This window comes from Ischnura elegans, chromosome 3 (assembly GCF_921293095.1).
Source record: "Ischnura elegans chromosome 3, ioIscEleg1.1, whole genome shotgun sequence".
Classification (NCBI taxonomy): domain Eukaryota; kingdom Metazoa; phylum Arthropoda; class Insecta; order Odonata; family Coenagrionidae; genus Ischnura; species Ischnura elegans.
This window is the reverse complement of record NC_060248.1, coordinates 3,355,315-3,367,917: the sequence shown is the minus strand read 5'-3', so window position 1 is coordinate 3,367,917 and position 12,603 is coordinate 3,355,315. Positions and strand designations below refer to the sequence as shown.

General features: G+C 38.5%; 1 protein-coding gene across 1 annotated transcript in view; it reads left to right on the top strand.

Annotated features, from left to right (window-relative positions):
* Positions 1 to 12,603, top strand: part of LOC124155336 (rhophilin-2) — a 273,661-nt gene that overhangs the window by 69,451 nt on the left and 191,607 nt on the right. The window lies entirely within an intron of this gene.

Sequence of the window (12,603 nt, the reverse complement as noted above, 5' to 3'; positions counted from 1 at the left end):
GTGCATATGGAATATTAAAAAAATTGGTAACAATTACCAAACCAGTTACATACATTTTATCAAACTGGTTTGGTAATTGTTACCGAACTGTCCACAGCAGTTCGATAAAAACATCGAAAATCAAAAGGATAATAAAACCGACGTAGCGTGCACACATGAAAGATTTTCCACCAAGAAAAACATTGTTCTGATTGGAAATCATAAAATTAGGAATTTAACAAGAATTTCTGCAAAAGAAAAAAAAAGTGGAGAAGAAATATGCCTGCAGGAATCATAGAACGTGGGCCCCCCGCGTGGTAGCAACGGACTCTAACAAATCTAAAATAAGTCTAAATCGGTTGCCATGAAAGTAGGCTAACACAAACGCCGAAATATATTATTATTGTAAATAATCAACCTTTCTTTTGAAATGAAAATTAGGTGTGAGTACAGTATACCTTTGTAAGTTGAAGAGGAATACTTGATGCACACAATTGTATTTCGTAGGTACTCGTTATCAATATCTAGTGCAGATGCGCAAGAAAACTTTATTTGGATATATACATATATTTATATTACATCGATATAGGGTGACTTTAACGTGATAGGTGATATCCTTAGGATGGATTAGGTCTAGTATGATGATTTTTATGACATGATTATTAAACATAATCGCGAATTATTATACCCCTGGAATACCTCTAATTAAAGTTTTATTAGTTTAAAATGTGTCGGAATGCACAAAAATCTCCTTGCAGATTTAATGTCAATGTTAGTACGCTATTAAATCATCTTGTGAGTAGGAGATCACAACCTTTGATAAACAAGATAATACTAAAATTTTGAATCTTAAGATGTTAAAAGCTAAGTAACTTGGTCACTCAATGAAACGTGATCTTCGTAATGTAAACAATTGAAAACGAAATGCCCATAATTGCATTTATCTTACGTATTCTTGTATTCATTGTCTTTGATGTCCCAGCTTACGGATAACATTGCACTTAAAAGCAGAAATAAGTAGAAAAATGAGTGTGAACGAAATTAAAACGTCATCGCCATCACAAATAATGAAAATAAAATCATTTCTACCAACCTATATTTTAAGTAAGGCCCGTTTAAGATACTTTCAACTACAATTGTGTATTCGTGTATTGGTATAAAAAAAGAGGAACGACAGACCGTTCGATAGATTACGAAACACGATTAGTGAATCATATCAAACCAAATTTGGTTTACAATATAGAGTTTGATAATTGTAACCAAAGAAGCAAGCACCTTCGTAAAATTAATCATAACTTCGGTGAAAGTTACGTAACTCCGAATCGTATTGAATTAATTCAATTATTTTTACTGAACTCTTTCGTGCAATTGACCAAATTATGAACTGTCGAAATGCACGATGAAATATATCAAGAGCGTTCTACAAAATGAATCAAGTGCTTAATAATTTACATCAAAGTTTAAGTATATTTAACAAAAATACTCCCTATCACACCAGTTTGACAGTTTTAATCAAATCTTTTTTCCCATGCATAAGTTGACGTCAGATTTTACAGACTTCAAATTCCTCATTAGGGAACTTGCATATATTTCAGATATAATCAAGAGCCCCAAAATTATATAAAAATATATGTTTGCATTCCACGGTGAAAGTTTTTTTACTATTTTATGACGTGGTTTGCGAAATTTAATTCATCAAAGTTTACGAGAATTTTCAAATACTAGTGAGAATCGAGCCCGATGATTGGCTGGTAGAAAAGTGACGTCATTATTCAGTACGAGGAGGCACGGCGGCACGGCCATAGTAGAGGTTGCATACTTGAATACATGCGACGGCGTGGTTATGATTCATTTATTGAAGTGCAGACGTATCGGAGTTGTTAATTGTGACTTCAGGGCTATTAATTGATCTATTTTTATTTCATTGAAAGCGACAGATTGCGTGAAGATGAAGTAATATGGTTATTCTTAGGCTGATCTTTGCAAGCTTCCTGTTACTAATTCCATCATGATAACAGGGTATTATAGTGAAACTGTAGACTTCGTCGGCGCCGAAAGTCGATGCCGAGAAATTGAAAGGTAGCTGATGTGCATCTGAAATGTTTTATAGTTCACAACGAAGTGAGACTTGCATGAATTATTGGCGAAAGCATATACTCATGTGAAATGTGTATTCTCTTGGCAGTCCGGTAGAGAGTCTTATGGTGAACTTATTTTCCACCTCGAAGCTGTCAATGATACTTTCAACTTAAAAATACTTTGCCTAGAAGGCGACAGGAAGTTCTTTAAGACTGGAATCTGAGCAAGCCAGACTATTAATTGCTTCAATTTAGTAGCGGTAATATGCACGAATTTCCAACACAATCTACCAGCTTGTGACTCAAAAACCCCGAAGCCACATCCTATTCTGCAGAAAGAATCAGTCAATCGCACTTCGATCAATATCATAAACACAACGTCTTCGGGTGTTAATAAGTTACTTTTGTAATTAAGGCCTTCCAAAAGTAACGTTAAAATATGAATATTTTCCAAACAGCGTCCATTTTGGGAGCTTTTCTCACGATATATCTGGAACCTACTCTCAATATGAGCTCATCGTCATTGCGAGCGTTGTCACTTAAAAATTCCTTATCGGAAATCCTAGAGCCTTCATTTCGAAAGCCTTCACATGGACTCTCACCATCACTGGAATCCGTGGGGACAATATCATCCCAATCCAATTTCTATTTGGTTTTAACTGGGGAAAGAGCAAAATATGAGAGAACTGCACATTCTTTGGGCAACTTTGGGTTTGACTTTCCCTTAAACACCCCATTTCCCCTGTGGTGCACATTAGTCCTACTTTATACGATGGCCTGACAACCTTTAAATGGATCCTTGGTTTTTCCTGACAACCAAAAGAAAATGCTGAATGGAAATTGCGATCCACACAGGTATCCTAGGAACTATCCTATCCTATGCAGCTGCTTCTTCCTCCACAGTTTCCCTGCTGTTTGCAGTTTCCAAATCAAGGGCCTCGGAGCATTGTGATTCAACTTTTTCTGAAAAGCAAGCAACGGCGTAGAATAAAATCAAAAAATTCTACGATTCATTCAATCGATGAAATATCGAAATATTATTATGTTATAGTTATCTTCGCTCACATAGCACACGGGTTTATCATTCCGTTTATTATACTCTTATTTTTCCGCTCATCCCGACGGACGGCATGCGTCGAGGTTTTTCGTCTACTTTCCTCCGTGGGAATGCAAACGAAATTTTTTTCTGGGTTGTTATTGCAGAGAGGAATAATGCACAACTTGTAGGTGTTCCTTATTTCAGCCATGTTCTCCTTTAAACGCAACATGACTCTTCCAAACCTGCAACTACGACGTTACTGGGCTTGGATCATGGACTCATACTGAATTATGACGTCACGGCGTAAGATTAGTGGGGGCGGTATTTTTTAGCCCGCTAAACTCGGGAGACTTTTGGGAGTCATTTTATAGTGTATGAACAGAATTTTAAGCGGAAAAAGTATAATGCGGTACCAAGTGTTTGCTGTAGTATGTCAGCATACTGTCTATAAAAAGTCTGCTATTTCCCTATTGGATGCGATAACGTCACAATACGTTCAGAAAGAATCTAAACGTGCATAAGAAGATTGAATGCCTTTAAAAGAAAAAATAAATGCAATGAAGAAAAAAATTGAAGAAAACGTTAATTACTCGGCATTTTAAAACGTCCATTTGAAATATAAGTATTAATGTATGTATATATTTTTAATTATTTATTTCTAAATATTGTTTCCCTGTTCTATTCTAGGTGAGTGAGGTGTTGGGGGTGTGATTGTCGTGACGGCACTAGCGGCTCCTGTGGGGCGCCATCGGCACCTTGGGTCAGAATGCCTTTTTCTCTTTGTCACCGGCTGCTCTCATCCGACCGATGACATTCTCATACTCACATTCGAGCCGTCTCTCCGATTGGCTGAACGTGTCATCATTATCATCGCCGAAGGAATGGCGTACAATTTTAATTTGTCGTCGCTTTCGGAGTTGGATAAATGAATGATGACGTACGTGGCCATTCCCCAACCAGTCGCCCACTTCGAGCGACGAGCAGTCGACGGCTTTTCGTGGAGAAGTTGATGACGTCACGAACTCACGCGGGGCGGGTTCTCAGTGTCGGTCACTTGTTGTTAGTTCGGCTCTCCGTATTTGCCGTTGCTTTCGAAGCGAAATGGGAATTTTTGCATTGATAAGGACCGACCGACCGAACACCGACTTTGTAAGGACCAGAATTTTATCAGACAGATGGAACGAAACCCTTAGGGCGCCTTCACACTACGCTGCTGAGCGGCGCCGCTAAGCAGCGCTGCTCAGCAGCGCCAAAAAATGTACACGCCGCTCGGCAGCGCGTTTGCTGCGGCGCTGCTCAGCAGCGTGGTACCGCCGCAGAGCAGCGCCGCAGCAAATTATTCTAGATTGGACTTCAGTGTTTGTCCAGTGTCATAATGGACGTTGACCAAGATGTGTTGCTCCTTGCACTGCTGATAGTGCGACGAAAGAAAACGAAAAAACAGAAGACGCGTTTCAATTTTTTCAATTAGTTTCAATTTTTACTTACACATTTCTTGTGTTGTATGTTTCAAAAGAAAGAATTTGAAATGAAAGCATTTTCCAATTGTATACACTATACCCCCCCACAAAGTAACGTATCCTTGTTGCCCGACTTGACACCCTGACTGCCCCCCTCTGGCCAATAATCCTGGCTACGGCCCTGCATGGTGCGGCGCTGCTGTGGCGGCATAGTGTGAAGGGCAACAGAGCCGCTAGCGGTCGCCGCTGGTGGCTACTAGTAGCCGCTAGCAGCGGGTCGCGGCGCCGCACGTTCTGCGGCGCAGCGTAGTGTGAAGGCTCCCATTGCTCTCAATGCATTTCCATCTGCAGCGCTGCTCAGCGGCGTAGTGTGAAGGCGGCCTTAGGGCGGGCTCGTGGGTTACACTCCTGGGGCAGGGTCTATAAGCGCGATCTTTTTACCTCTGCGCCCAGAAGGGGGAGGACAGAAAGGAAAAAGGATTGGAGGCATCGCCGCGATGAGAGCCCGACGATACCTCCAGGGAAAGGACGGGGGAGGAAGGGCGGGGACGAGGAGTCCCGCACCGTCACAAAGGCGGGCGGGCCCTACTATTAGCGAAACCAAGCGATACGCTATTAATATTCTACCAATTCTAGTAGATTTTCCTATAAGGAAGAAAAATCTATCAATCGAATCGGTAGATAATTTTTTTTATCAGACAGTTGGTTGGAAACATTTAATTCTCGAACGGGATCCTACACGGAAAAAAAAGATTTGATTAAAACTATCGAACTGGTGTGATAGGGAGTATTTTTGTTAAATATACTTAAACTTTGATGCAAATTACTAAGCACTTGATTTATTTTACCAAACGCTAGCGTGAGCTCTTGATATATTTCATCAAACATTTTGGTATTGCATAATTTGGTCAATTGTACGGAAGAGGTTCGTAAAAATAACTGAATTAATTCAATACGATTCTGAGTTTGATAACTTTTATCGAAGTTATGATTAATTTTACGAAGGTGATTGCTTGTTTGGTAAAAATTATCAAGCTCTACATTGCTATGCAAATTTGGTTTGATAGAATTTACCAAGTGTTTCGTAATCTATCGAACGGTCTATCGTTCCTCTTATGTTTATACCAATACACATTTGCAGTTGAAAGATTCTTAAACAGGCCTTACATAAAAGATAAGTTGGTAGAAATGCTTTTGATTTCATTATTTGTGATGGCGATAACGTTTTAATTTTGTTTACGTTCATTTTTCTGTTTTTTTCCTGCTTTAAATTGCAATACTACCCGTTAGCTGGTGCATCAAAGACATTGATTGAATCTCTTAGTATCATAGATATTAAAGCTGTAAGCAGATGTTTGTGTATTTCGACACATTAAAACTTTAATTATAGGTATTCCTGAGGTATAATCATTCGCGATCATGTTTAATAACGTGATAAAAGCCGTGATACTACACCCAATCCATGCTAAGGATATCACCCAGCACGTTAAAGCCATCTCTATATCGATGTAATAAGCCTGCAAATAAAGTTTTCTTGCGCATCTGCACTAGATATTCATATGGAGTAACTACGTAATGCAATTGTGTGCATCAAGTATTCCTCTTAAGCATACAAAGGGAAACTGTAGCCACACCTTATTCACATTTCAAAACAAAGGTTAAATACTTACAATAATAATATATTACAGCGTTTAAGTTGGCAATTATTGTGACAACCGTTTTAGACTAGTTGTTAGAGCCCGTTGCTACCACGCGGAGGGCCCACGTTCAATGCTTCATGCAGGCTTGTTATTTTTCCACTTTTTTTTGTATTTTTTTTTTGCAGAAACTTACGCCAAACTCCTAATTTTATTATATTCAATCATAATAGTGTTTTCTGAGTTGAAAATCTTTCACATGTGCACGCTACGTCGATTTTATTGCCCTTTCGATTTTGATAGAATTTATCAAACTGGTTTGGTAATAATTACTGAATTTTTCAATGTGCCATATGAACCCAAAAGTTTGATAAATTTAATCAGAAATCGATAGTTCTAATCAAACTTTTTTTTCCGTGTACACTGAAAAAAAAGATTTGATTAAAACTATCGAACTGGTGTGATAGGAAGTATTTTTGTTAAATATACTTAAACTTTGATGCAAATTATTAAGCACTTGATTTATTTTACCAAACGCTAGCGTGAGCTCTTGATATATTTCATCAAACATTTTGGTATTGCATAATTTGGTCAATTGTACGGAAGAGTTTCGTAAAAATAACCGAATTAATTCAATACGATTCTGAGTTTGATAACTTTTATCGAAGTTATGATTAATTTTACGAAGGTGATTGCTAGTTTGGTAATAATTATCAAACTCTACATCGCTATGCAAATTTGGTTTGATAGAAATTACCAAGTGTTTCGTAATCTATCGAACGGTCTATCGTTCCTCTTATGTTTATACCAAAACACATTTGCAGTTGAAAGATTCTTAAACAGGCCTTGCATAAAAGATAGGTGGGTAAAATGATTTTGTTTTCATTGTTTGTGATGGCGATAACGTTTTAATTTTGTTTACGTTCATTTTTCTGTTTTTTCCTGCTTTAAATTACAATACTACCCGTTAGCTGGTGCATCAAAGACATTGATTGAATAACATATTATCATAGATATTAAAACTGTAAGGAGATGTTTGTGTATTTCGACACATTAAAACTTTAATTAGAGGTATTCCTGAGGTATAATCATTCGCGATCATGTTTAATAACATGTGATAAAAGCCGTGATACTAGACCCAATCCATGCTAAGGATATCACCCAGCACGTTAAAGCCATCTCTATATCGATGTAAAAAGCCTGCAAATAAAGTTTTCTTGCGTATCTGCACTAGATATCCATATGGAGTAACTACCTAATGCAATTTTATGCATCAAGTTTTCCTCTTAAGCATACAAAGGGAAACTGTAGTCACACCTTATTCACATATCAAAACAATGGTTAAATACTTGCAATAATAATATATTAGATCGTTTAAATAAGCATTTATTATGGCAACCGATTTAGACTAGTTGTTAGAGTCCGTTGCTACCACGCGGGGGGCCCACGTTCAATGCTTCATGCAGGCTTGTTATTTTTCCTCTTTTTTTGTATTTCTTTTGCAGAAACTTACGCCAAAATCCTAATTTTATGATTTTCAATCATAATAGTGTTTTCTGGTTTGAAAATCTTTCACACGTGCACGCTACGTCGGTTTTATTACCCTTTCGATTTTGATAGTTTTTATCGAACTGCTGTAGCCATTTCGGTAACAATTGCCAAATAAGTTTGATAGAATTTATCAAACTGGTTTGGTAATAATTACTGAATTTTTCAATGTGCCATATGAACCCAAAAGTTTGATAAATTTCATCAGAATTCGATAGTTCTGACTAAACTTTTTTTTCCGTGTATGTGGTACATAATGGCTGTAAACGTTTCTCATGACAATCTCTGGGTTTGCCACCTGCATCTTATATCTCCGCACAGGCATATATCCAGGAGCTTCATGCATTTCTATTCAATTTTGCTCAGTTTGTTTGATTTGTCTTTGCTGAGAAAGGTCTTTCCATTACTATATGTTGTGGTCATTAAACCCACTGGTAAATCGACCCTTTTTCTGTTAATAGACGTGGAATGCATCTATTCTAGTATCCGCAAAAAAAACGCTCCGTTTGCAAGCGTGTTTTTTCCAAATGTGCCCAGTTTTTAACAAAACATAACTAAAAGACTATTTATTTATCAAGAAAACTTATCACATTTTTGACTTAAAATTTGTTCCTCGATGGGGTGACTTCGATAAAATTATTAGCGACCCTGAGAAAGGGCGGAAACCACCCTTCGCAAAAGTGGAATCGCCAATTCCACTCGTGATTCTCCAGCATTGCTCATAAATAAATTGCCCGTTGACTTTTCAGAAAACAATCCTCGTAACTCATCACTGCAGTGGACGCGAGTATTCCACGATGAATGCGAGCCTCTTCCAAGAGGTGAACAAGTGAAGGGAGTTCGGCACTCCGTTGTTTCGCATTTCAATCGTCAGCTTATCGATTTCAAATCTCGCATTTTCACGAATTTAGCAATCAATACGACTTTAACGTGTCGATTAGTTATTATATCAAGCTGTTATTAATTTATGCAATGTATTTTAGGATGTGAGGTTCTCCCGAGGCGATATCAAAATCATATCCAGAACATTCGTAGGATAGTGGTACATAGGTTCACTAGTTATCCTTGACATACCTGTGTAAAGAGTGTATATTTTGTTACGTTTCTCAGTGGTCCTTTCGCGAGTCTAGCGGGCCAAAATTATATTTCTTTTTTATCTCTAGCTCCTATGATGTAACTATTAAATGTTGCTAAATAAGAGCAATAAAAAAACAATGCACCAAAAATTAGCCTATTGCATGTTGTTTTAAATTGGAAAATTAAATTTTACGTAGAAAATATTCTGCTGGCTGACTGACGCACGGACTATCTCAGAGCTCACTCGACATTAAAGCACTATCTGAACTCCAAAAGTTAACAATAAATCCGAACGGTTTCACTTTGTTTCCATGTGTCACCTTTGAGCGAATTGAGAAAGCATCTTAGAGATAAATTATATTGGGGTTGTCTTTAGCCCGTTAAAAATTACTCGTAATGTGTTAGGAATGCAAAATATTGATGATACCTCATCGAATACTTCAGAAAATATTCCCGTCATAAGGAACTGTTAAATTAAGAAGGAAGGCTTTCTAGAGAAATAAATTAACTTTTTGTAACCCCATTTAAATTCGTTGTAATTTAAATGAAAAGGGACGGTACCAAATGAAAATTTCCATTTATAGCATCTCCCATTTGAGTTTAAGAAAACTTTTAATTACATATTTTTCGGGATAAAATTTTTGGAGTGGTTTTTGCTCCGTAATAGTTAGATTGGATAGATAATAGTTAGATTGCGTAGGAGAAGCAAATTCTTGGCGATGCAGTCATCAAGTAGCCCATGTACATCCTTAATGCGAGATAAAGTTATTTTACTAAATTTTACTCCTTTGAAATAAATCTTCACTTCGTGAAAGAAGAGTAAATCAGTGGTGTTTGTTGTATAATTTTTAAGTTACGTCTCGGCTTTTCTATAATCTATTTCATTTTTATGTCTTAGCTCCATTTTCTACCGCAGAAATTGTAACAAGAACATGCAAGTGGTAATTGAAACAGCATTAATATTTTTCCACACTTTTTTGTTCTTTCTCGGCCGGTTTCAGTGCTTATGCAGCATCATCAAGAGCTGTCTAACCTGACGAGCATCAAGCCTACTATTTATGTTGAGGGTAGGTGAAGGTGGGGTAAAATATGGAAGCAGGAATGGGGGAGGGGTTGAGGGTGGGTACTCATTGGCGGGATGTCTATTCAGGGTTAACGTAAAAGGTTTCTCAACCCCTCGCCCATTCCTGCTTCCATATTTTACCCCACCTACCCCTACCCTCATCATAAATACCAGGCTTGCTGCTCCTTAGGTTAGACTGCCCTTGATAATGATGCGTAAGCATTGAAACCGGTCGAGAAAGAAGAGAAAAGAGTGGAAAAATATTACTGCTGTTTCAATTGTCACTATCAATGATCAACTTCCACAAAGTCGACTCGTCAGCAACCAGCTTGAAGTACATGCAAGTTACCATGAAGAACTTGACTATCCCCAAGTGCGACATTTGTATAAATTTATGTGACAATAAAGCCGTGAAAGTTAGCTATTTTTTAAATTTCCTCAATTCACATATAATTATGGCTTTCAGCTGTACGTTTAGGCAATCAAGATTTCACGTTTATAGCAATACATAACTACAGTATCTGTTGTTTAGCGGTGCTGCCATATTGACGCATCAATAATAGTATTAGTGAATTTCCACATTAATACCTTAATTAATACGGCGTCCCACGTCATTGTTTAGTGCGATTATTCTGGTCAAAGTTCGTGGATCTATTATGGTTCATTTGTTATTAAGTCTATTTAAATATCTGAAAAGGATAAAAAAATGAAGTTGAAAGAATTATATTTGAAAGCTAGGACTTGAAAATGCTTTGATTAAAAAAATGTCACTGTGAAAATTGCTGCATCCTCATGGCTAAAATACTATGCACGAAAGTATATTTCCTCCTTTTAAACCCTCGCTAGTAATGCATTGATGGTCTGACGCCGTCTGGCTATTGGCGGAGTGTCGCAAATCTCGACTCGTAATTTGATAGCTCCTCCAAGCAGTTATTGCTCGCATGATTTTGATCAAATCTGTCAGTCGAGATCAAGCATTCATTTTACGATGTAACTACACTAAGCGCGACCTTTTATTGCCAAAGTAACGCAAATCAGCGATTGGAACCGCTGTGAGTTTGATTGTCTCTATTATTTGCTATTAAACTGATGTCGTGCGTGTGCCAACGCGTATTCTCATAATCTATGTTGAATGACACTTGTCGCCATTTCGTAGATATTCCTTACGGTCTACGGAACAAATTGTAATGAATCGGTCAGCAAGGTCGTACAGAATTTTTTCTGTGGAAAATGACGCCATCTTCTGTAAAAAACCAAGCGTTAAAAACTGCTCGAGTGTTGATGAGTGGCACTCGTTTGCATAAACCGTTGCTAAAGGTGATAACCGTTGCTGCCAGCAGAAGCGCCCTCTCTCTCTCTCTCTCTTTATCGATGCAGCCGCAGCAGTTTGTTGCTCTCCATTGCGTTTTTCGTTTTTCCCGTAAATATATAGCGTACGTGTCAAATAAATCGTCCATATTTCTGAAATCAGAGGCTGCCGAAGCAGTCTGAAGGTGTACTTCACATTCAGCGTAATGAATATTCACTACCTTTGGCAAGCAACTGTAAATATGCCTGTATTTGCAGGTTGCGCATCCAACCAATTTTTTTTCCGTTTGTGTTGATGAGGGATTTGCGAACTGTCATTAGAGGGAATGCTGAGTTTTCGTTTACTTATGTTTACTGCAGGAGCCGGTGTAGGTATTCCCGCTTCTCCCTAGGTGGAACAATGTGGCGGACCCCGTGACTTCACCGACCCGCTTTTCTATAGCCCCAATGCGCCCTCTTGATCAGGTGTACGTGGGACGCGGCGTCGGAATGTGCCAAACAAAACTCCTCTGCTGGCATGCATATGTGATGTAACGGTCCAGGGGCAGGGAGGGGGTTGTGACCCACTCTGGCGGGCCAATGGAGGCCAAGGGATGCTGGGTCCATGGTCCCGCTAACCATCTAACTAAGGAAGGAGCGTGTTTGACCTCTAGACAAACCCTCCTTCGTTCCCACGCAAATATGTCGATAACTGCACTCGGAAAATGCGTCCAACTGTTGAAGCTTATTCAATTCGCTTGCTTTGAAATGGAAATGCGTGTATGGGTGTCGAACGTAGAGTGCTCGAGCAATGGAATGGAAAGACGTCTTTCAGAGCGATTCGGAGAACATCAACTTTGGCTCTATTTCTATTTCTGGAACCGACAGAAACTCTAAAGTGAGGGAGAGATATTTTGTTGGAGTGCGCCTTAATCATGAAGGATTTTAATATATGCTTCGGTGGGTTAGAATCTAGTCTTCAGAACAATCCCACGCGCGCTTTTTCTATTTTCTTAATAGCTTTATTACTTATGCGTCGTACTGGGTGTAGTACATACATGTGTGGATTAAGGGGGGTAACAAATCGAACTGTCTCGGGTAATTTTTTTTAATATTTGAAAAATGCAGGTTTTTCTGTTATCATCCATGAATGAGAATGAATAAGCCAAGCCATTCGTTTGCTTTTCCTCAGTGTATGGCGACGCAGATGTTGGCGCAGGTGCATCGACGACTTGTGTAGCATATTATTGCGCATGTGTTGAAAAGCGATTGCCCGACTGTTATCAGAGAAAGTATAGAGTTTTCGTACTTCCATGTTTATCATTTGTATTTGTCAGTGTAATTCTGCTTCACCGTCGGGCAGAACAGTTAGGGAGAACCGTTCGGCTTCACCACGCCCTGTATACTTATGTTAGGTGAAATGGATCCCTCGAAT